Here is a 26562-nt window from a genome sequence, read left to right on the forward strand (position 1 = left end):
CCAGTTCGGCTAAGCATTCGCTTACATCTTAGAGCCGAAGCCGTGCAACGATCAGATAAAGAAGGGTACCGTGGCGTCTGCCAAGTCCCGTCCACTCCGTTGGCAGTTCGCGAGGCGCAGAGCTTAGCAGAGACCGGACACCTAACCATACGCGCACAGCTTGTGCCATTAGAGAATGTTGTACATTTTGCTCTAAAATGCAACACTGGTCTTTGCGGGATAAAGAAGACAGAATTCATACATAAGCGTCGCAGGGAAACAAGGACACACGCCGGGGGACACACTGAAACAACGACCAGGGAGGTGAGTGCACTGTACAGTGAGTGAGGCTGAGCGGACGCGGTGTTTTTTGGCGTGCAATGATCTTGAGAAGAGTTCGCACCTGTCCTATCGTGAATGAATGAGAGAGGGAAGGCTCATAGGCACCCAGTCAGAGCCACCCCTCGTCGGAGGACCATAGCCTACCTAATGTAGTGAAAGGTTCTCACGTTGTGCGCAAGCGCTCCTTCTCTGAGAGTGGAAAAAAAGGGAAAGGCACTCAGTTTACATCTTTGTGACAGTGACATTGTTATTATGGGGACTTAATATCTGAGCAATACTAATACGGCCCCGTAAACAGGCTGGCTAAATTATGACTGCAATCAATTAGTCATCTAAATTAGCCTGGCAGTTATTATGTTATCTAATTGAAATCGATTGGGTTTATCCTTGGACTGCATATTGAGTTTAATGGTCATGTAACCCTGTCGTCTGCAGAGTGCAAATTGTAAGTTATTATACACCACTGTGACACGTTGTAGGCCTACATGTACATACTCATGCCATACTTACCAAAGTGTAATAACAGTCAGCACCAGGCCTACTGTCAACTGTGTGTGTGTGTGTGTGTGTGTGTGTGTGTGTGTGTGTGTGTGTGTGTGTGTGTGTGTGTGTGTGTGTGTGTGTGTGTGTGTGGAGTTATATTTAAAAATGGATGTGTACAGAAGATTGATTGGTCCATAAAGACCAGTAATTTTCTCTATATATATATACAGAGGTATTTCCTATCCTTGTAAAATGTACTGCATCACCTCCTATATATATGTGTATAGTTTGAACAGTTTTCCATAGCAGTCGTTGCCGCATGTCTGTCAGTGGAAGGCACAGCAGTGGTGGGCGCAGCAACAACAACAACAACAATGCACGATATACCCCTGATTGTGTTTATGAGCGCTCTACGTGAACATCTGTTAATATTTAGGGACGTTTGTTCAGCATCGCCCTCTGCCAATGTGGTTCTATTTAGAGGCAGACCCCCCCCCCCCCCCCCAACACACACACACACACACACACACACACACACACACACACACACACACACACACACACACACACACACACACACACACACACACACACACACACCATGTTTACACGTCGGTACTACCGGCTACCTGCAAATATTGGCTCGGGAAAGAGAGCAAGAGAGAACCTTTTATTTTTTATTATAGAAGACTGTTTTAGAGGTTATATTTTCAGTGTTTTTTTTTTTTTCTTCATTCCCCTCCCGAACATTCGCGGCGGTCTGGAACCGCTTGGGCTGATATATCACATGCTGCTTTAACGTTTGATTCAGCAGGTCCTTCTCTTAGCAGAGTGGTATCTAAAGGGGGCGGGATTTACTCTGAGCTTTCATTATATCGTCAGGTGGATGAGTTTAACAGCACTATAGGTGTGTGTGTGTGTGTGTGTGTGTATGCGTGCGTGTGCGCGCATTTTTTGTGCGTAAGTGTGTGTGTGTTGGTGCATGTTTATTTTATTTTATTTAACCAGCACAAGTGTGTCGTCAGTAAAAGTATTACAGTGTGTATGTGCACACTCGTGCACGCTCGTGCATGTGTGTGCCTGTGTATATCCTACAGGAGAACTTCTGGACGTATAGACATCCATGGGACAGCATCTGGTCTGTTCATCTGGTCTGTTCATCTGGTCTGTCCCAGGCCTCGGAGAGATAAACCCGACCTGCATAATCCCACCGCGTTTCCAACAGCATTTTAAAGTGGCCTGCAGATGTGTCGAAAGCCTGACAAATGAATTTAGAAATGACTCGTGACATTTACCTTTTACAGTTTCGGAAAAACCCCAGAAAGACATTTTTTATTCCTGTTACAATCAGCAGGAAACAAATTGGTACGTTTGGTGCTGTGAATCAATAAATTATTTGTGGACATTTTTATATTAAAGCATAGCCACCGCGCAAGAGTTTGAGTGTTGGGCTGAAGTAAGCATATATATATATATATATATATATATATATATATATATATATATATATATATATATATATATATATATATATATACATACTATTTTCTTCAGCAGCTATCCACATATTCACCCGGAGAGGTTTAAGGTATTCTAAAAAATGGGAATTGCAGAGGTTAGCTTGGGTCTCCGAAGTATCACATTGTAAAGATGGTATAGCACCAAGGAAATAGCTGTTATCGTAATAAGTGGTGTGAGAATCCAAAGGAAGAACCAGGATCTTTGGGGCTTTAAACAGATGTCCCCATACACCCTGACGCCCATGACTTTTAACACATATTTATCTTTCCAATTTGTTATTATAGCATATGTATGCTATTGGATTTAATTAAAGTAGAGATCGAATAGACACTGTCTAGAAGTGCTGGAGAAGAGACACTTCCCAGCTGCCTTCCTAAAGTAGATATTTTTGGCTTCCAAGCCTTAGTGGACGGATCACTTTCTGCAGCCATTCGTATTTTTAGGCAGGTGATAATAAACTTGCATTAAGAGAATGGTTAATTTTTTATGTCATCATCAATGTTTAATCTAATTTTGCCAAAACGTTAATCATAAAGCAACTACTTAGATAAAGTCTAATTTAGTTTCCTTGTTAATGTATTCATTCTGTTCTCAGTAATATGTTCTCTGCAAAATAATTTGGCTTGAAACTCAATTTAAGCTATTCCATTTTTCTACAAAAGAATTATATAAAAAGGGTTAGGTTGGTTGGTTTTCAAATTAATCCGTAACCATGCGTACAAGTGTTTTTTTATACAAATGTATCCAGGCATGAATAAATAAAAACACCGTAAACCAACATTAGGTGAGGCTTGACCTTGTGTTTTGTTTGTTGGATTTCCCTAAAGGTAGCCACAGTTGATGTTGACTGCATCGGATTGCTATGGGCAACCACAACACAACGAACGCAACAATCAACAGCATTACTCCTTGTCATTTATTTGGCAACATATTTGTTGTGTTTCGGTTGATAAAATGGATGGACATTGAAATGACGACATTGATTTGTTTTTAAGTATCTTCTTGGTTCTTTGACCATGTTCAGCATACGTTTGTGGTTGTATGTTCATGTGCGAATGGATTCTCCGTCTTATCAATCCAATAGTATTATTTTATATATATGATATATGTTTAATTTAAATATATAAAGTAATATATATTCGGATTTCAGAAAGCTTATCATAGTTTTCATTTTCCTTTTTGCCAATATGCATGATACGGGATCATCAATCTGATGTGGAGAATGAACCGGAAGGCCATCACTATTGATGTACACCAGCTTCAGAGATCCGAGTCGTTTCTCCTCCTTCCATTGATGCCTCCGGTCAGCTGCTAAGATCTTCAAAGCGCGCGCATGTTCTAGACATTGCACGTATTATCATTAGTCAATGGATTTTAATTAGCGCCGACCTCCGTGCCTGACCTTGCATACAGTGTTTAAAAGATGGCTGCCGATTCATCACGCCGTTGAGGTCAGACTATTTTGTGTGGAGTTCGCGTTCAGAATACTTGGCTTCAATATCTTAAGGATTCACGCTAATTTCTTCAGCGTGACATTGCATTATGAGTATTTCTGCACAGTACTCTTTCTCTAAATACAGGACTCATCGCATACACTTCATCAAAAGGTTGGAGGCCAATAGCTCATCACCTGTCGTGTTAATATCAAAGCTGGTTATAAACATTGATAGTCCCTACTGGCATCTTCATCGATACATCTCATATTAAAAGCTATGAGAGAAAGCTCTTGAAAATAAAGTTTAAAGCCATCGCTCAACCTGCAATCCCCTGCCTTTGTTCACCCTTTGTATTCAAGTCTGAGTGGCTACACAACTTTGGATTAATATTCCTTTGAATATCTACAATAGCGGTAATATCCTCACTGGTGTGGCTGGAGTGAAAAAAAAAAAAAAAAAAAAGAAGAAAGAAAAAAGCATGATGATGACCCATATATTTCTTTACCCATCTCTTTAGAAATCGGTGAACTATGAAATGCTGATGCGTTGCTGGTGCCCCGTAGAACGCAGTCGCTCTGGGGCTGTGCAGCGACACTGGTGTCATGTCGTTAAAAGCTTGTGAACTCTCTGGTTCTTTTGAGTGTTTTGAGACCCGAGTGGCCTCGAAGCACACTGTGTAGACGGCACGCTGTGGAGCCAGATACTGAGCCCCTGACAACCATTAAACAGAGAACTATACGACCGCGTCCCAATGCTACCCTCCCTTCTAAAATCTTTCATAATAATAGTAGAAAATACTAAATAATGGCTTTTTAATGTCTATTATGTTCTTAAATTATATAATTTTTTACAAAATTCAGGTTTGACTACTTTACTACAACTACAGGCTATGTGTGTTATTTTACATGAATTGTTCTTCAATGTCTATTTGGGTCAAAATATTAGCTTATTTCATGCAAAAAAAATGTCTTTATTCCAACATTAAATATATAACGATGTCACAACTCCATTTTCCGAGTTCAACTCATAACTTCTCCAAAAGGGTTATAAAAACAGGAATCATGGATGTGATTTAAATGAAGAGAGCAGTGATGAACCCCAACGAGTTGATGTCAAAAGGTGTGTGGGTAGAGTAGAGTAGAGCAGAGTAGTGAGTAGAGAGTAGAGAGAGCATACCTTTTTTATGTCCATCCATCCTCACGACCTAACGTATATTCCACAAATATGCTCTAGATCTTTGTTCTGGTGCTAGTGCTGAACCATTCATATCTAATGTGCAGACTTGGCTATTCCTTTCCTGCTTCCCCCATCAAGCCAAGCCTACCCTGCCCCAATATGGTGGCCCTTATTAGGCCTCGAGCTAGCCAGCTGACGCTAAGGACTGCCAAGTCAACCGTTGTAGCATCTAGCTTTAACCTATTTCCTGTTTAGCGTGGTGGTGAGATACATTTTATCATACACAATCATACCTCCCGATGTTTACAGACCCCTTTTGTTTCTGATACCTATAGTTGCTCGTCGTTTATTTTCGGTGAGAGTTAAATTGCTTGTGCAGGGGTAAAAAAATGCTGCACTATTGTCGATGTATACCTTTTGATCGTTCTCCGCCGAGGCGGTAAGTCACTCTGGATAAAAACGTCTGCCGCACAACTTCATGCACACGTATACACGTCAACATACTGAGGGATATTTCACGCAGCAAAACCCCCGTCTGATTACCATATTCCTAATGCGCACAAGAGACAGGAGACAGCCGCGCAGATGCACTTGACATGCTCTGCAGGGGAGGGGGGGGGGGTTGTGGCTTTGAATATGAGGGATGGTCGGGGGGGGGGGGTAACCTTCATCTCAGGGCCCCCTGCCAGCGTTGACCCCGCTGTGCTCTGAGCAGCCCCATAAGAAGCAGGTTAAGCCTGTTAGCCACCCCCCCCCCCCCCCCCCCTCCCCCTAGTTCACCGGCCCCCCAGCCCCCCTACTGATGATGACAGTGCAGTTTCGCTCCACGTAGGAGGGGGGTTGGGGTGGGGTGGAATTGAGATGGGCAACGCAAGGCGATTCCCCCTCTGGTAGCTCTATCAGCCCCCACCCAGCCCCATGTTGGGCTGTTTATGCAGCCTGCCAGGCTGTGGTGAGTCTGCTCCCCTCGTGCTAAAGCCCGCGCCGCGGCTCCCCTGGCGTCCCCTTTTATAGACCAAGAGCGGTTTAATAGGACGTATTTTATTAGCTTATCTCCAGTTTTTGGAATGAACATAATGCGTGTCATGAATTATTTCAGCTGTGGGTCGTGCAGACTCTTTCTGTGTAAGAGTGAATATGCCTCATGCTTTTTTTTTTTTTTTTAGTTTTTGTGTGTCCTTGGCTTTTTTTTAAGGGTAAGGGTGCATTATGTTTGAGATGTGCCTTGAGAACTGATGCGGTGACATACCGAGAGACCGCTTTCCCTGCCTTAACGGGGCTCTGATGCTGCGACGAGGACAGGAAGGACCCATTTGGAACCACTAAAGTTGTCGCTTACATGCGTCTCGAAGAAAAGCACAAGGAAAATCAAATCACACCACACATTCTCGTTCTATTAGCTAGTGTATAGAACACCATGACGTATCGACGGTTCATCCCTACGCAATACAGCGTAGACTCTATTCTCTATTCGATTACAGGTGACGAGTGGGTCGCAGAAGAAGTTTTACTGAAACTTTAGCCACAGCTCTTTGGTTTGTTGTGTCAAGCACACCAATTAATGATTTTGACAATCTCATGTGGTAATCTACTCCCCAACCACCCCCGATCATTACAGAGCCAGGGTAAACTCCTGGCACTTTGAAAGGTGAAGAAAAGCGAGTTATGATTCTGTGGTCAGTGATGGAACGCCGTCACTTTTTCTATCGCAGAGTGGCTTTCCGTTCCGGAGGGCACCGGCGGTCCAGGGAGCTCGCCGGAGCACTAAATCACGGATCTGTACCGATTTCAAATGAATATGTAAATAGTTCACAGTTAATCGAAGTATACATAACAGATACTTGCAGCGCTGTGATTTGCATACTCCAACAGTAGAAGTTGAAAGGTGCCTCTTGAGTTAAGAGATTGCATAAATCATGCAGCCGTCGCTGTATGTGATGTGAATCTATAATGGGGAGTCTATAACAGGCTTCCTGTGTATGGCTTATTGGCATGTCGGCTCTTCTGTGTATTTATCTCGCCTTTTTTCCCCTCCTGGAACTGGAAATTGCATCGACAATACTGTTGTCCCTTCGCTCAGCTTCTAAATGCTGCAGTGCACGCTATTCGATTGTCAATGCACGGTGTACATTCAGTGTACAATCCGGGGTTATAAGGCCTAGTTGTTTTAATGGTTGCTGCTGTGTTTCACGGCACAATAACAACAGATACAACCTTGAAAGAATTAAGGTGCATGTTGACTTGTGTGCTCTGGAAATGATTGGCATTGCCGTTTGTCACACGCTTTTTGGGAGGACAGACTAACAAGGACATCGCTTCTGCCTCATGCTGTAAGAAAACTCTAATTTTGCTCTTTGTTAATTGGTATGGACATGAAAGCTTGGCAATTATTGTTTTTGGTTCTGGCAGCCTTGGAAACGCAAAGTACAGTGAAAAAAGAAAAAAACATTCTTGGAGAACGTCGGTGAACTACTGTTTGGAAACTGGAAGTAAACCAAAAAACATTCTGGGCTGCCCAGTATTTCGGTTTAGTTTGTATTTTTTTACACAGGAAATGTATTCTCAACTGGCCTGACATTCCCGCAAAAAGGGATGTGCCGAAAAACGGCTATGATTAATGTCGCTGTCGTGTTAAGATGGCTGCCGAAAGTGTCGTTGTTTAAGATGTCTTTCGTCATTTTTTCCTTTCTTCATTTTTTTTTGATAGGTGCCTGTTGGCCTTTTGCTGTGCAAATCTTATTTAGCTATTCCCGGGGGTGACATTTCTATTTCTCTGCATCCCTGAGATGGATCTATCCAGTCGTCTTTCACAACAGGAATTCATTGGCCTTCGGGAAAAAAACAATGAAACTTGCTGCGGTTATTGTGCTGCAGTGAGAGTGATAAACAATGGAAACAATGCGTTGGTTGGAACAATACATTTGTCTGCTGCACTATCTGCACGAATATGTGGTATATTTCTCATGGTCCACTTGATTAAAGTTTGCCCTTGCCAGCCTTTCCTCCAAGTGGTGTTAACTTGGTGCCGGCCCAGTTGAATTCTAAATGCCTGGCCTCCCTTCTCCCTGGCCTAATTGGTCTCTGGTGATTGCGGAGCTGCATTGTGATTAAGAAATGCCATTTGAATGGATGTCTCCGCCTGTTCGAACGTTGCGTCCAGTCCACCAGTGAATGCTATTTACTGTTACTGTAGTCATTAAGCAAATCCGCTTCTTCTATTGTGACTGAATTCAGATGCATGCCGTTATGGGGCGGGCTGGGGTTGAGAGGCAACCTGTCTGCTGGTAGACGGCAGACGTTGGTGTTTGAATCCAGGAGCTTTTGGCGGGCCGTCGGAACAAGCTAATACATGCAGGGGTTCAACAATGCATTTGATTACAGAATGATTGACTCTGTGCCGTGTTTCATATAGCATTTATTGCGTGCGTTTGCATCTGAGTTCGACAGTTCTCAGTTTTTGATCCCTAATAGAGTTGTGTGAAATGGAAGACTGACATCTTCAGGTGTAAAAGCTTTCTGTGTTTTTTTTCTGTAACTCGATAATTGCCGCAGTTTTTCATTATAAAATGTTATCCACTAGTGACTTTTGACACTGAGTGTATGTTGTGCAATAAAGATATGCAAATGGGTGTTTTTGAGAAGAAAGACACTGAGAAAATCTTTAGGGAGAGGTCGATGAGGTAGTTAATGGTCTCCTGCATTGTGCGGGGGTGATAAAAAAAACAACACATTACTAATTTCCCTTGCAGGGTAAAATACAATTCAGAGGGGTTCCATCTATGTGATTTGTTTTTTGTCCTGATTTGCATTGACAAATGTTTAACTCAGACTGCTAAACAGAACATGTGGCTGTATTTGGCACATCATATCCGTTCCCTGTCTTTGTTGCTGTGAGACTGTAAGCATGATGAATTTGGATAGGGGAGAAAAACGGGCCACAAGATTACTGTTCATAGAGCTATGGGTTGATAACACTTTAAAATAAGTTTACATTAGTAAGGAATAATAATCATTAATGAATGCAGCAATAAAAATGTATTCATTATGTTGAATAACAGCTAATTGTCGATACGATACTTTACTAATGTTGTTTATGTTTACTTATGGTGTTCATGTTAACTAAGCTGTTAAATGACACATTATTTGATAGGGTTAGGGGATTGAGATTAACCCTAAACCTACCCCTAATTCCTATGCTAATGCTCTATTAATAATGCTTATTACTGAATTAACTATTGTTGATAAATGGTTAATTAGTGTCCCCTAAGTGTTACCCTTGAGTTACGCCCAAGATATATTTAATGTTATGATTTGATTCCCGAGTTATTTTTTCATCCTTTTTTAAATTGCTGTTTGTATTGTGTGGAGCGGAAGGGAATATTGGATATATTGTATTGCAGGGTAGGTTGAACCTAGCGTGGTGGTTAACCTTATTTCACATTTGTATAAACTGTTCTTTTCTGTAAGGCTAATATCTGGATGTCACTCAGGAGGTAATAGGTAGGAGCTATTCAATATTATCTTTTTACAGTGCTTTCTTGGTTTTGTGCTAAAAAGACTGAATGAATATCATGAATATATCTATTTAGCTCAGTAGGAGCCACTGACAGAGGAACATTGCAACAAAGAGGAACAATGTCATTGCTTAGCGATTGTTGCCTCGGCGACATCCAAAGTGTGCAGGGACCACAAAGTCATCAGACACACACACACACACACACACACACACACACACACACACACACACACACACACACACACACACACACACACACACACACACACACACACACACACACACACTCCTACCCCCACAGAATATTAATGGCCATCAATGTTTACTCATGCCCCCCATTACATCACTGTCCTCGACGGGCCACGTGATTGGTGCGTTGGTGCCCATCCCACAGTGCTCCGTATCGCGGAGCTTCGTTTGCAGTTGACCTCCGTGATAAGTCAAGGACAGACGGGGAGTGTTGGGTTATTGATAGATCTAGAGGCCACGGATCTCGTTTTCCCTCGCTCTCTTTCTCTCGGTGTATGTGTGTGTGTGTGTGTGTGTGTGTGTCTCCCCCTCTCCCCCTTCGCTCTCGGTGTGTCTGTGGAGTCATTTGTCTCTCCTGCAGGCCAAAGATTACACTAATAAATCTCTTGATGAAGATCATGTCTTGCCTGAATGGCTCATTTATTTATTTATTTCCCCGTGCGTGCGTGTGAAAGGACGGCTGATCTGTATCGTTGAATAGACGGCGCCGGTGCATGTCCGTGTGCTCGAGTATCGGCCTCAGCTGATAAGAAGCAGCCGTTCGTCCCTTTTGATTTCAGCCTGGCTCTAAATTCACGCTGTCATCCGTCAACACCGCTGTCAGTGTCGTTGCGTTTTTTCTCATTGTGTTCCCTTTTTGTTTTTTCGCTCCAGGTGCACACGGAGACACTCAACCGATCTCATCGGTCTGTGATGAGCATCCTCGTCCGCCAGAGACCAAAGGTACGGTAAGGTATCAGGCTCATTACCTCGTGTCTCTGTCCACATCTCATGGCACCGCCACGTGGGGGGAAACTTCCCTCACAGGATGATACGGCTGACCAATGAGGGACCGCTAGGGGGGTTTTCTCCTGCAGTGTATTCGTCTTCTTTCTTTTTTTTTGATTGATTCTTATTTTCCTCCAGCAGTTGAAGCCCGCATAGATTTTAATCATAGATTACTGGCGGGAAAATTGGAACGACTGGGTTTTTCCAGGATGTATGTCCTGAATATTTTCTAATACAATGGATTAAAATATGGGATTTCTTTTTCAATCAGGCTAAATGTTCTGCACACCATCCCTGGCTATTGCCCCTTAAGTCAGTGGGTATGGGTGTGTGAGGTGGGTTTGTATAGGTGTGTGAGGCGGGTGTGTGTAGGTGTGTGAGGCGGGTGTGTGTGTGTGTGTGTGTGTCAGGCGTGTTTTTCTGTATTCGGCTGCCCTGGTTGGCGCTGGTGATGGCGGGGGGGGGGAGGAGGGGGGTGACATCTATTCCAGCCGGCTTCCCAGCCTGTGTCCGGAAAGTGACCTGCGTTTTTATCTTATTCCACCTCACCCACTGAGATGTTGCGATTGTGTCTGCAAACGAATACAAAACAAAACAAAACAACAGAAACCCCAACCAACATCCTCAAAAAAGTGCCTATGCGGGTGTGCATGTGTGTGTGTGTGTGCGCACGTGCATGTGCAGATGGGTGTTTGCGGGTGTGCATGTGTGTGTCTGCAAACTAATACAAAACAAAACAAAACAACAGAAACCCCAACCAACGTCCTCAAAAAAGTGCCTGTGCGGGTGTGCATGTGTGTGTGTGTGTGTGCGCACGTGCATGTGCAGGTGGGTGTTTGCGGGTGTGCATGTGTGTGCGTGCGTGTGTGTGTGTGTGTGTTTGTGTATGCGTGTGTGTATGTGTTTGTGTGCGTGTGTTGGGGTCTTCCTTCGAGGCCCAGCTCGGGTCATTAGGAGAGGGGATTGCCGCCGTGGGGCTGAAGGACCTCAGGAAGGCGGCGGTGGCTTCCGGCGCGTCCTCACACCGCTTGATGAGGTGGAATTGAATTAATGGGGTTACCCACGGCGACGGCTGATTAAACAGACACAGCGTCTTTGATCTGCCCCCCCGAGTGAGTTGACCGGGTGCCCTTCCTCCCCCGCGTGTGTGTGTGTGTGTGTGTGTGTGTGTGTGTGTGTGTGTGTGTGTGTGTGTGTGTGTGTGTGTGTGTGTGTGCGTGTGCGCGCGTGCCTTTTGTGTTCTGGGTCAGAGCAGCCCTAATTATCACACGCTGATGATGTGAGGTGTTTTCCATGGTTAAGTCGAGCCCCCCAGGGCTCTCAGGTGCCGGGGCCCTGTACAAAGTGTAAAGAAGCACCCCCCCACCCGCCCACCTTTTTCATGGTTGCTTCTGATTGGCTGTGCCACACAGTCCGTTCACAGCCCAGTCAATTAACTCGCCGGAGTCACACTTTGCGTAATGCATCTCCCATCAAGAGCATTGCAATACTACTATCCATGTTGTGTAACACTTGGCAAAAACAGTAATGTTCTTATTGCAGAAAAACAACATATGGATACCGATATTGGAAAAAACATGACCTGGCCCGAATACAATATTTACATTCACTCTGTTTTCCTTCTTAGTCGAATCCAAGCTGTAAAGCACATTTCTATTCCCCCTTCGCCGTGCACCTACAGTCGTCACGGTGCCATGTTCGCCCGGCTGTGCATGGCACCCTTCCTCTCTTCCCCCCCCCCCCCCCTCCCTTCCCTCCCCCATCCTGTCCCCCACCCCTCCCCTTCCCCTCAGACGATACGCCAGAGCTGTCCGCTGAAATCACCGTCACGGTCGCTTCCCGTAATGATGGATGACAAGCTTCCAGCGAGGAGGAGAACCGCTGTCCCAGTGGCAGACGAAACGGTCCAAGCTGGTCCATCGGGCAGCCGGGGGCCCCCCCGCCACAGACCCCCGCGAGGGCCCCCGCCATGGTCACGTAGGGAAGAAGGCCAAGGGGGGGTGGTAGGTAGAGTAGAGGGGTCAAGGTTCCCGTGGATTTGCCGACCAGCAGGGGACCCCCCCCCCCCCCCCCATACATCTCCTGGCGAGAAGGAAAAGCCGGGCCGGCCCCTCTGGAGCGGGGCTGCTAAGTATAGCGGCGGCGGCATGGAGTGAATCACTTGTGTCCGTGAATACTAATAATCTCGCCGAGTGCAAGCTCTCCGCTTTTGTCCTTGTCGACAGTGGGAGAGAAGGATACTTCTCTTTGCTCTCCACTCTCTTGTCTCTACTGCTTTACTCCAACGCTGTTATTTGCCGTTCAGTTTTTCGTTTTTGTTCATGACGATCGGTAAGTCGTTTCCCACGATTCCCACGTTTTTTTTCTCTTCTCCCACCCGCTGCTTCCCGGCTTCCCGTCGTCTCGTATTCCATTTGTGCATAGAAAGCACAAAATAAGGCTGGGAGATAACCTTCGGATGCGATAACCTTCCCTTTTAAAAAAAAAAATATATATAAAAAATACGGACCCGTCCATGGGAGAGTAAGCTTCGGGAGGAGAGGCTCCAATTAAGAGATCGTAGGGGGGGAGGGGGGGCAGGGGAGGAAGGGGTTGAAGAAAGGCCGTTCGCCCCTTACCTGCTGACGGATAGAGAGCTTGCTCCTCTTCCCTGGAGAAGGGCCCTTAAAAAGACACAGCTCAGTGAGGCTGTATCGACAGAAAATGATGTGGGCCATCTCCCACCTGCTCCGACCCCTCCGCCGCGCTTCCCCTCAAACACACAAATGTGTGTGCTTAGCACAAAAGTAATGATGCTAATGATCCGACCTTTGACCTCTTCCGGCGCAGAGGTTTTTCCGATGACCTGGCAAAACTTTGTAGGTAGAGTAACAAGTGCATTAAGCGACGCATACCTCACGTACCCGCAAACGCGACGCAAACCAGAGAGATGCAGAAATGTCCGGCATAGCAAAGACGGCACGAAACCACCCCAAACAAGGAGCGGCGTCACGCCCGGAACGGTAATGGCAACTGTCTCGTAAAAAGTGAGGCATGATCTCCCGGGCGGCTCGCACAACGATTTAGACATAGGGCACCGCGGGGGGGCTGACAAGTGTTTAAAGAAGCGTAGAATCCTAAGGGACTGAGACTAACACGCACACATCTCATGCTTCCCCCCCCCCGATGGGTCCGCCGCACAGTAAGGGGGTCTCAACATGCCACCCCCCCTCCCCCCCCCCCCCATCCACCAAACCCCCCGTGGCCTATTGAGCCTGATATCTTTGAATAGGCCGGGTGGCACGCGGACGAAATCAGCAACGGCGTTGATGTAGCCATTGGCAGAAGGAGCCATTAGGCACGTCAGCACAGCATGGAAGGCATTCCACGATTCTATACGTTCCATAGAAGCCGCCAAAGCACCTGGGACTTGACGTTGGACGGTGACTGTGGAAGAGTGGTTTCTTTGAGAGCTTTATGTAGTATCAGATGTTGATCGACTGTTAAGGTGGATTGGTTCAGGGTTATTCGCCTCAGCAAAGGCCAGTGCTGTTATTATCCCAGATCGATTTTATTTTTTCACATTCTACATCGGAAAAAGTTTTTTTTCATATTGAACCGGGAATGTAATTTTCCCAGTATTAAGTGCGTCTCGAGTGTTCTCAAGTGTCCGCAGCCGTGGCCCGTAAATAATAAATTCTAGAAGTCGTAGTAATTACAGAATTAGAGGCCTGCCTGGCACAGTGCTTAGATTCCCCCTCTTAAGCGTGGGAGCTGTGTGTTGTACGGCTGGAACACCGCAGGATGAGTCCAAGTATAGAGGAGGGGCCTTGACACGACGCAAAAGAGGAAGACGGCAAACCGTTTGGACAGCCGTCCGTCCGACCGTCTGAACGGTCCGAGCTCGCCTGTCAGCCCCGGTTTCGCAAGAGCCCTCTGTTACCGGTTTTGACGCCTCTACCGTTCCCCGCATATGTCCTGCGTAGCTCGCAACAACAGCAACAACAACATCAGAAGGAGCCGGCCTTAATGCGTCAGGGCTCGCCCCGTCCGTCCGTCTGTCAACCTGTCAAGTTTCATTAGTTACAAATTTGCTCCATATGATCTTGTAACACAACGCGCCCGGCCCGTGTGAGGCAGTATTGATTTCCTCGTGGCCGGGCTGTGTTTGTTCTGACCGTTGAAGGGCGTGTGGGGCTATAGCAGCCGTACTTACATGATGAAAAGATAGGAGATGGTTGTCGTCGAAAAGAGAGTTGCCCTCTCCTTTCGGTTCATATTCGATGCCATTAACAAGGCTTTGCTTCGCCTTGGAAATAACACCGTCAACTGCTCATGCTCCCTGAACACAGCTCAGTGTAATCCCTTTTTTTGCCAAGCAATAGCGTTTTATTTCATTACCTTCCACTTTTCGACTTTCTCTCTTTGATATTCCAAACATAACAGGAATGAAATCTGTATTTTATTTCTCGTAACTAGTCGACTTGGAATGTTGTTCTTTCCAGCCTAATTATTTTAGGGACAGAGAGAAATGCGAGGTTAATCTCCACTGATGCTGTTTTCATAGAGCCAAAGGGAAGAACATTAACACAAATTGTATTTTTGCCTGAACAGCTATATTGTTATTATCATTATTAATAATTATGTTATTAAAATACATATTTTGTAGTAGTAGTAGTAGCAGTAGTAGTAGGATAATTTTTTGATATCAATTCATAATATACTGATAACATTCACAAAATCTACAACAAATCTCATAACAAATGTGACGGACGGATTGGACATTCAAATATCGTCTAAAATGCAGTGAACTCACCATGCGGTGTCAGCAAGAAGGTGGTGGGAAAACGCTTAAGTAGCTTGAAAAAGGCAATAAGCACATAAATAAATAACGGCGGGGGCGTTTACCCAACCCTTAGCTGACCCTAGAAATATTGTTAAACTGCTGTCAGTCCCTTTCAGTGTTGTGTATTAGCTCAATAATACATTGCTGTCCAGTGGGGGAGAAAACGTCCCTAGTCTTCCGTGCAGACCTCTGACTGATCCTCACGGAGGCCTTTTGAAAGGAAAACTATTTTCACGGCTGGTTTGTGAGCTTTTATTCTTTGAACCCTCCTTCAAGAATATCCGGCTGTCCTAAACGGCAGTTAGCTTGCCTTTGTTTGAAATTGGTGTTTCGTTTTCATCAAAGACTTAAGACAACTGTTTGTTGTTTGTTTTGTTTTGTTTCTCTGGCTGCCGCTAACGAATATTTTTCAATCCATCAATCGATGGATTAGTTTTGTTTTATTTTGGTGATGTTTGGCTTTTCCTTGGACTGAGAGCAAGAGATAAAGGACACACAAAAAACGAACACATCATTGTTTGTAATATGTAATCGTTAATGGAATACTTATATATATATATATATATATAGAGAGAGAAATAGTTATATTCCCTATGTTGTTTTTACTAAAAGCTTTAATTATTTAATTATTCAAACGTTATGAAAGTCCCGACACAAAGCCATATCCTTTACATTATGAATAAAATCAATGAATTAGATGAGGTTTATGTTCCCCACGCGCAAACGCCATCAATCCGTTTATAATAAGCCCAGATTCTCGCCTAAGCACATTCTAATCAACACTCATAAGGTAACACTCTGAGGTCATTTGTACCATGGAACATGAATAGGCTACACTTCTAAAGGCCCGATCACACACGTCACACTTCTCTCCCCTTCCCAGAGAGCGCCCAGTGCCAGATGGTGAAATATTGTAACTTTTATGAGCGGTCAAAAGGCGAGGTGAATCTAAAGACCGGCCGCTCAGCCCGAGCCACACAGTAACATAAGAGAACAATGGTAAAGTGAGAGTCATGTTTTAAAGAACGCTCTGTGGGATCGGACCACGGTGTTCTCCTGGCAGTCGACCTTCCGGAAACCCTTCCTGTATGTGATATTTCTAGGAATTTGCAGCTGAAAAATGCTGCTGTGAAATGCCATTGACATTTTTCACAGCGAACCAACAGACTTATGTTGTTTGTTCATTTAAAGCGTTCCCATATTTGTGAGACTTGGGCTCTGGGGAGACCTTTACACGCCAGCAGGCTCTGCTGCAGCTGCGACGTTTAAAAACAAATCTGTAGGTGTTCACTGGCCAACCAATGCCTGGGGCCAAAAGGTTACGGTAAAAGGTAACAGGTTTGTTATAACGCATTGAATTGAACGTATTGTGTTTTAGAAATCAAAATGTTAAATACATTTATAAAACATGCGTCAAATAAGGATATCGAAATGCTCACATTTTCAGCGTCTAAGTGATCGATAACGCAGACGAAGGGCGATCGTCCCGTTTGTTTTAGTGTTTTTCTTTGTTTTTTTGCCGCCTCTCTAATGTTCTCTCTCATACTGGAAGTCAAAGACAACAGCACAAAAGAACATTGTTCTTTCCGGACTAATTATTTTGGGGCACAGAGAGAAATGCAAGGTTAATCTCCACTGATGCCGTATTAATAAATATATATTAGCGCATTAACGTTTTGTCCATTTGCACACGTACAAAACATAAAGCAACACATTTTCTACGTCAAAGACAACGATAACGCAGACGAACGGCGACGGTCTGATTTGTTTTAGTTTCTTTTGTCTTTTTCTCTAATGTTCTCCCTCATACTGATAGTCAGACAACAGTAGGGTCTGTGTCCTCTCCTCTCCACACGGTATGCCTCCCCGGTAGTTCCTATTTGCTGTTCACCAGCGTGACCGGAGCACCTTGTTTGGCTCGTGTTTCGCGGCGGTGTTGCCAGTGGGTGGAACAAGCTGCATTCTTCAAAACACAGACTCCATGAGGCCCCCGTGTCATCAATCATAATGTTTTCCTGTTTTCCAAAGGCAGCAAAAAAGGAGGGGAGGACAAGAGGTCCAATACTGACGTTGAAGAGCGAATGCACTCGCAGCGGTGAGGTCAAAGACGGAAAGCTTTGTGATGACAATAGTGAGGGTCACCATGTATACATCTGGCTTTAGCCGACCGGAAAATTCCACAGCCTTATTTCGAGACACTTACTGCTGGTTTCAACTTATGATCATGAAAAGGTTTTCCCCTGAAGATCAACTCAATAAGAAGTGATGGCATTGGCAACTCGGCGATTACTCTCTTGCGAAGAATCCCATTACTCACACGTTTACAGGTGCCTTGAAAGGTCCTTATACCTTCTAAGACATTCCAAGACAGTTTGCTGCTCTTTTTCGCCTTCTCTCCTTTTTTTTTATTAACGCTTTCTTTTTGATATCCAGGTTTATCCTCTTTTACTTCAAACATAGCATCACATGAATACAACGTTGCCTGTGTAATGCTTGTATTTTTTTTAATGGCTGGATCCCATGTGTAGTGCAGATGTCAAAGTGATTCCATAGGGGGAAATCACATAAAAGTCAAAGCGCATGCCTTCGCCATATGCAGTTCAAAAAGAGTGTAATGTCCCTTCAGACGTGTTAACATACCAGTCTAAACTACTTTTCTCCCTTTTTGTCCTGAGAAAAAGATAAGACACAGATCCCAAAAAATACAATCCAAATCTTCTCACAGCTACAACACGCACCCATCTTTTTCTACCAGATTGAAAGACGAGAAAACAGGGCTGCTCGTGAAATTGACGCAGAGATTGAGAGTAGAATCTCGCTTGCTGATCCCAAAAAAGAACAGGACGGCAGCATTTCGAATCTCGGCGTACCAAAGCAAAGCAATATTCTCGTGAGTGTGGTGCGAGGCACGCAGCGTTCCCTGAAGTATTCTTCAGCTTTCAGACGGCCAGGTGCTACTGGTTTTAAAGAAAACTTGAACAAAAAACGATTTCAGCTGCTTTTATGCTGCGCCGTGACCTCTGTGTGGGCGGAGGGTGGAGGGGCCGAAAAAATACCAAAACCGAAACTACTTTGTCCCAAAAAAACATATATTTTTTAACTACCTGCTCTGTAAAACTTTTCCAGCCGCATGCCAGCCATCTTCTTCAAAGCGCACGTCACGTCTCTCAAAGAGATTCTTCCCAGCAGCACGTTAGCCCCTAGAATTCGTTACGTTTTCCTCCCTTTCATTTTGTGTCAATCTCACAGCCACCCAATGAGATCAGATTAAGGAGGACGCAGCCGAGAAACTGCTGGAGAATTGCACGCCCTGAGCAATGCATGCTGGGACGGAGAGACACATGCCCTGTGCGGCGACAGCTGACTGGGGGCCCGGTTGGTTTAAGCGAATCGGTCTCCCCCCCCCCTGATAATCTGATTCCAATGTATGGCTCATGGGCTATTTTAACACCGACATACTGTAATACGTTTTTATGAGATTTCAGATAATCTTGTTTGTGCTTGGCTTTCCGGTGCACATCAGTCATTTTCCCTGCCCCATCGTTTCAGATCAGAATTGCATTCCTACATGCTTCTTTGCTGAGGATAACTTTCTCTTTTACTCTGCTTTGACATATTTTGTCAAACTTGAGGGATTACTTTTTTTTTTGTGATTCAATTAAATCAAGTTAAGGATTCAAAATGCGTTGAAACACAAATTTGAAATCTCCACATCTTAGCATATCATACTTCCTTCAATGCGTCGCTTTGTACCGTTGCACCACACGGCATAATCTATTTTAATAGATAATATAAAGCGTATCCTATCTCAAACGCTATCGTGCGGTGGGAAAAGGGGAGAATTGCTTTTGTACTGGGGGAAAGAACCAGCACTCCTATCAGTTCTGCTTTGTTGGGTTCAACTTTCTGTGGAAATGTCAAAAAGGGAAAAAGAAAAAATCAGATTCTCTGTTCTGCTGACAGCTTCACTTATACCCATGCCCATGCATATTTCAACTCTTCTGACACTCTACCCACACTGTTCACACCTTGCTCGTCACCCTTCACCTCCTCCCTCCCTCCTTTACAAAGTCCTTCTTTCTCTTCTTATTTGCCTTTTTTATTTCTTACCAATTCTTCCGCCACTCCTGGCCTGAAAGACTCTTGTGTTTTGCTTGTGGAAAAAAATCAATAGCCATTACGAGAGAGAGAGAGAGAGAGAGAGAGAGAGAGAGAGAGAGAGAGAGAGAGAGAGAGAGAGAGAGAGAGAGAGAGAGAGAGAGAGAGAGAGAGAGAGAGAGAGAGAGAGAGAGAGAGAGAGAGAGAGAGAGAGAGAGAGAGAGAGAGAGAGGGTGGCAGATGAAGAAACTGCTACCCCTGTCAGTTTGACCCGGGCTGATGGCTGTCATCTCACTTAATTGCTTTGCTAATATCATCCACACCCAGCCCCCATCTAGGTCAGTCAGGCCCCCATCGCCGTGACGACTGGGGGCCGACAGGGGTCGGCCCCAGGCTGAGGGCCGTCCTGCTCCCTGATCTCTCCATTTCTTCGACGACGTCTCCTCCTCCTTTACTTGCTAGCTGTTGAGAAATGGACGAGACATTGATTTATTTTGGATACAGCAAGGGGGCTTGGGCTTGAATAACTCCACTCAAGTGAGACACATTTCTGGGATGTTTTAAAACTCTTCAAGTCTCGGGAATCTGAGGATTTCTTTATACAAATTTTCGTACCTTTTTGGAAAAAAAACAAAAACGTTGGGCTATCTTTTTATTACTGATATTATCCTCCCTTGGGCATTTTTTGATTTTAATTAATATTTGTATCAATTATACAATTTGTCCTCTCGTTCTTTAACTTTTAACAACATTTTTCAAGTCACATAATGATATCACTTAACCCACAGCGAATGCATTTGTCCTCCACATTTGTTTTCTCCGAACCTTGTAAAAAGCAATTTAATCTGAATACCTGGCGAGGGGGCTAATCAAAGCACAACACTTAACGGCCAGACCAGGCCTGACTGTAAAAATCCCTGTGAGTGGCAGAGATCGATTTAACTAGCATCGCCTGTTAAACCAAAATAGGTCTGGAAAAGTTTTATAACGAAGTCAGGAGAAGTTGGACTCCCCCTGTCGTTTTTTTCAACCAAAGCGGGGTGTTATTCCGCTGCGGATGAATGCGATTTGTCTTCTGACCATCACTCTTTTGAATAGCAACACATTTACAAGTAACAAGCCGATTTCTTTTTTTTATCAGAATGTAGGATAAAAACTGGCAGATGTGTCGTTTTTCTCTGCCAAGTAAGGGAACCATAGGCACTGGGTTATGGGCAAGGTTGAGACGCAAACCACTTTTAATGTAAGACTTTCCATTCACCCAGTGCCTACGGCATGTCTGCTTTAATATACCGCACGCCACATATCATCCCTTTTATACAGGCCTTGTAAACGAACACTCTCAGACAGCTAATACGACACAAGTCCTATCTTACCGATATAAAACATAGCGATGCAATGTCAAATGCCATCATATATAGATATAAATATATATATCTATCGGAGGATGTATGGATCCCATGTGGGGGAACCAGGACATGCTGGATCCATGAAGGAGCCTCCCTTTGGTTGCTGCAGGATTCAGTGGCCTGCATGCACTTGAGGCTGCAGCTTGTTTGTTTCCACAGCAGTTGCTCCGGGCAACCGTTGAAAACCACGTAGCAGCGACCGTAGATAAGGGTGTTGGCGGTGGGAGAGGGGCGGCACAACGCCCTGAGACAGAAACCCTACGACCACCACCACCCCCACCACCCCCACCACCGCCGCGTGTTTCCAGTGTCACGGAGCACGCTCAGACCGGCCACGACAGGCCGTCCTGTTCCCAGCCCAGGCCTCCGCTCGTAACCGCGCTCGTGTTCCGTCTGTGGGAGGGCCACGGTGGGGCGATAAAGGGGCTCGAGGTGGGCCAGCTGGAGAGGACGTTGTGCCCGTGAACCCTTGGTGGAGCAGAGAGGGACATTCCAGCGTCCAATGGGCCGCTCTCTCGCTCGTCCGAACCCCACTCCCTTCCTGCCGTCACATGAGAACATGCTGCCCGTCCAGTAGATGTTTCACATGGGGGAAAAAAGAGCAGAAAACCCTGTGTCCTCTCTTGAGTTTTTGCGGATTCTGTGCGTTGTGTGGAGCCCGGAAATGACCGACACCGAGACCGGCTTCACCCCCGTCTATATGTTGAATACCCGCCCCAAGGCGTGGGTTTGAAGTTAAATTTACGAGCCTTGGCTTTAACACTGCTGTAAGCCAGCCCAGCGAGGCCAGGCAGCAGTTTTTTTCTATTTTTCTTTCCCTGTGTGTGTGTGCGTTTTGTGTGTGTGTGTGTGTGTGTGTGTGGTTGTGAACATCCACCCATCGCCTTGGCAGGCCTCACTTCTGTGTCTTTTGGCCCAACATTTCAAATTCCAAGGACAATCCAAGCGGAGCTTCTGTTCACGGGTAAAGAGTGAAAGTCCAGCTGTCACCAGAAGTCTGTTTTGATTGGCCGGTCTCTGGAGCTGAACAGATTCGGGGCCTTTGGGCTGTACGGGAGTGATGTTGTTGTGGAATTACTATTCATGGGAACTCTGCCCGGTTTTCACAGTTTTTCTGCCGTCGCTATCATAACTTAATTCAGTGTTCGTACTAATGAGCTTTGGTCTCCGCCCCCCCCCCCCATCAAAGAAAAAAAAGAAAACAAATTTGTCAGCATGCATCTCAGTTAGCTCTGATAACAACTTGACATTTTTCTCGCCTAATCTCCCGCATATTTCCCTTCTTCCGCGTTCCGCTGTCTGGCAATCGCAATGAAATAAGACGCCAGAAATTTCCGCAGGTGCTTCTGCAGCAATGTCTCATTTCCCTGTCTACCCACAGGACATACACGGCGCGCAATAACACAAGCCGATGCCCGTCTTTCATGATGCTGCGTCGAAGGCGCCCTCGCTCACTCTATCGCGCTCTCTCGCTGGCTGGCTGGCTGCTTGTGTTTTTGTTTTTTTTGCCACTTGGGCGCTGGGACTTCATTTGCTCCTCAGCTACCTCGGTGTTTGCGGCGCACTCCAAATCCCATTCAGATGTGAATGCCAATAGCAGCCAGATTGGAAGACATTGACACGGGCGCTCCTAGGTGGAATTTGTTAGTCAAATTTCTCCCCTCTCGCAACCCCCCAACCTCCCAAGCCGGGTAAACAGATTTCGGGGAGATGAGCATGTCAAGTGTCTGCCTCTCCTTCTTCTAATTCTTTCCCACCGCACTTCCCCCCCTTATTTATTTTTTATACCAGGAAATGGAGAAAAAGCCATCAAATGGCATTATGGGAAATGATGACAAGCTTCTATTAGGGGCAATTTCTTTTTGCATTACTTTTTCAAATGCGTTCATCTATATTCACTTCACTGTTGGCGTGTTGGATTTCAAGTATATTTGTAAATGTAAGGGCCAATTTGCCCCTGCGTCGACATGCGTTGGGTTTGACATTGCCAATCCACTGTCATCACTCTGCGAGACAGGAGGAGTAACTCAGTCTATAAGCAGGGGAGACGGCGGAGGCATGCTAAACTCGCAGCCAGCAAACAAACCCCCCGACAAAGCCTAGCGAAGCCCTGTGCTCAAGCCATTTCCTTCTACTTTAATCATAATCAGGCTAAACGTTGTACCGGTAAAGGGGAAACACCAGAGATCCTAAGATCAAAGGAGAACTGCTTTAGTTGTCGATATACAATATACACGAGGATTGTACACAAACGGTGTGCAGAACCACCGGCTCTACTGAGTTTGAAGGCTGGAAGACGCCCGCTTAGACTCTGTTCTTGTGATCTTTTGTTCTTTTGTTAAAGGCGGTAGAGAACTCTGGGTCATTGTAATGCTGGCAGGGGTGACCCTCAGCGGTTGTAACCACCCCCTTCTAGAAAGCAAACATTATTTATGCACAAAAACACGAGTGCCTGAGGTGGACGACTCCATGTCCCCGGGCTGAATCATGCTCCGATTGGGGAACTGTTTTTCGCTGACGGAATTACAACCGTGATCCAACCCGCTTTAAAAGATTTCCAGCGTTTTATGGAACCACAGCCCGGGGGAAACCCAGTGCCAACAAATGTCCGGAGCGCAGATTCATGCCGATCACCGCAGATAATATGAGGCTGCCGGCTGCACAATTGATATGTGATCAGGTTGTTATGCGTGTCACGGGACGGAAGATGCTTGCGATTGTTTTGAGCCCTCGGTTTCCCCACCACCCCCTTTTGTATTATCACATTGAATCTTTATTGAATTTTCACTGGCGGTTGAGATTTTCCTTTGTTTTGACGCAATGTAGTTGCATGGTTTTTGAAGGCATCTTTCGTAAGCATTTGGATAAATATTCATTGTTTCAACATGCGATAGAATAATATCCAGCACATTCGGTGGTGCAATGTAAACCAGAAAGGTACTTTACTTTTTATTAGCATAAGTTCAAATGTCAATATTATTTAATGAGAACTTCTTACTTCAGAGACGGCAGAAATCCTTGAGTGACATCTTTGAGGTTATACCCGTAGATTATTTCTCTTCGCTGTTTTATTTATTTCAGGCCTAACTTCTACGTGGGATTCTGTGTGATTGGTTTTATGTACACTGTGTACAGTATGTTCTATGTGAATATACTGCACTTCAGCATTTCAACTTCTGCTGAGATCCAAGGTTTGGAAACATTTTGATTTTGTATAATTCAGAATTTCAGTCATTTTTTTCAAAGATATATATTCGATGCCCTGAACCCATGGCAGTAGATGTTTTTTCTAGAACATCTTCTGCCTCTCAGCCATGGGGCTTCTATTGCAACATGCTCCCGGGACTTTAAGCAATGATAACTTTTTTTCAGCGAAATTCATATAATTTCTTTCTTTACAAAGTACGAATAATGGTTTAAGCTGGGCGCTAACTTTATTCAACTGTTAAAAGTACGACTCAATTATTATAGAGGAAAAGAGGAAAATATGAAAAATATTGTTGGATGCAACTCATGCATCATGGTTGGGGTGAAGTAGCAAGGCTGAAAATCTGATGTGTCTGGAGTAGATTTTTAAAAACATCCCCACTACCCCTGTCCCTGATGTACACCTGTAAGATATTCCACCATCGTGGGGCAGCGTTTGAGAAGGCTTTGCTGCCAAACTTACCGCGCCAGCCCCCCCAAAGGATTTTTTTTTACGACTCGGCTAATTGGAGTAGCAAGTTGCTTCAATCCTCCTTTTTATGACTGCAGTAACTCAGTCATTTTCATTTTTTCTTTCCCCCCCCCCCCCGAAGAAACAGTGAGTCATGTGCTAGAAGGACATGGAGCTTCCCTCATAACTCGTAGACTTTCGCCCTAACCTGATTCCCTCAGCGCCCGGCAGACACAACAACATCCCCCTGATTGGGTTAGCCTTTTCCGAGCTCTCGCCGGGCTTCAACAAGAGCAGCTCCGAAGGACCCTGCTATTGCATTAACCGGCTCGTGGCTAGTCTCGGGGTCGTCACCCGTGTCACGTGATTAAGCGAAACCGAATGAAAAGCATTGTTTACTTCAGGGTGCCTCTTCTCCTCTCTCTCTCTCTTGTCGGTTTTTTGGCTTGCATTCCCCCAGATATCAATTCCCATAGATGTCCTATCGATGACATCATACAGGCTTGATGAAAGTCAAGCTAGCCTCGAGATGGTATTAGTTTTTTAGCATTTTTTTTTTTTTTAAATACAAAGAAAATAAATAAAAAAATAAATAAAAAAATGTCGCCAACATTTTCCCCTGTCGCCACGTACGTCACCATCAACCCGAGGTCCAAACTTCTTCGCCACCAACCGACTTTCAAAGTACGGGCACGTGAAAGTGCCACCGGTACAATTGAGTAAACTCGGCGCTCGGCATGCTAGGAAGGAAACCCTGTTCATGTCTCCCATGGTGCGGATGTAATATGAGATTCACTCGACAATCTCGGGTTTATTACTGCTGTGGCCGGCCCGGTCCCTGATTAGATTAACCAACGTCCATGAATCACCGGTGACGACCGACTCAGGGTCTTCTTGTCGGCTGGGGGGGGGCGGGGGGGGGGGGTAAGGATGCGCTGCCGCTGCCCCACTCTGCTCTACCGTGGGCTAATCGTCGGAGGTTCTTTGATGAACCCCGAGCCGTGAAGAACAAGCGCAGAGAGGGGTCCGGACCCAATTTCCACTGAAAGATTGAGGAGGTCTGATGCCGGTCGTCAGGGCTAACTGGCCTCGGGCTGGTGGGGGGGGGGGGGGGGGGGGGGAAGGAGGGGCCGAACTCCCCTTGCTCCTCTCGGTCTTGTCTTTTAATCGCATCAGTCCATTAATTCTTTCATGAACTCGGCCCGGGCGCCGTTTTCTAACCTTTCAGGAGGCGGAGAGCGGGCAGCGGAGATGAGGGAGGCCAGATTGTTGCTTTGGAGCCCGGCGGTTGCGAATGCTCTGATGCCTGCGTGGCTCACCCCTGGTTCATGTGGTAAATGTGCAAAGGGTGCTGTTGACTTTGATGGATGGGGTTGTGTACCGCGCGCGCGCACGCGCGCGCGCACACACACAACACACACACACACACACACACACACACACACACACACACACACACACACACACACACACACACACACACACACACACACACACACACACACACACACACACACACACACGCATGCACATACGCTCACTCTCTGACATAAACACACACTCACACACCACAGTTATATTCCCAGAGTCGATGAATAATGTAGTGGCGCAGTGGAAGTAATAACAAAGTAATCAATATAAAATGCCTTGCTTATATTGTGAGTGAGAATGGGTTACAAATTGGCGGCCAGAAAAATCCCACAATAGCCTTGGAAAATTTTCCGTAATTAATGACTACGTCTATAAAATGGGAATTAAATCTACATTGAGCGCGTGCAGCACCATCGCAATGAAACATGCCGCCGGTGCTACCCAAAGATAGACATGCAGAGGACATGTTAATAGTATTGACCGTGTGCGTGCGTACAAACACTCAGGGCTTTTCATTGGCTCTGATCTCGCCTGTCATCTGTATCCATGTGGTGGAACGCGACGGCAATTTGGCCTTCATCAGACGCCCGCCCCTGTGCGTGTGCACGTGAGAGCGCCCCGTTCGCCTGTTTACTCTATGCTGCTCATGTATCTGTCGGATTGATTTTTGAAGTGCTAATCCTGACAGGTTAAAGTGCTGTACGCCATGTGTTTGTGTCTGTGTGGTGTGT

At 45.4% G+C, this 26562-nt stretch overlaps 1 protein-coding gene across 1 annotated transcript in view; it reads left to right on the top strand.

The window, feature by feature from the left end:
- The window catches only part of klhl29 (kelch like family member 29), a gene marked incomplete at its 3' end in the record, with an annotated part of 168610 nt that continues 142048 nt past the window's right edge, over positions 1–26562 (top strand). The window contains 2 exon segments of the mRNA XM_030345735.1: positions 1–303; positions 10357–10425.

Source organism: Gadus morhua, chromosome 21, assembly GCF_902167405.1.
Source record: "Gadus morhua chromosome 21, gadMor3.0, whole genome shotgun sequence".
Classification (NCBI taxonomy): domain Eukaryota; kingdom Metazoa; phylum Chordata; class Actinopteri; order Gadiformes; family Gadidae; genus Gadus; species Gadus morhua.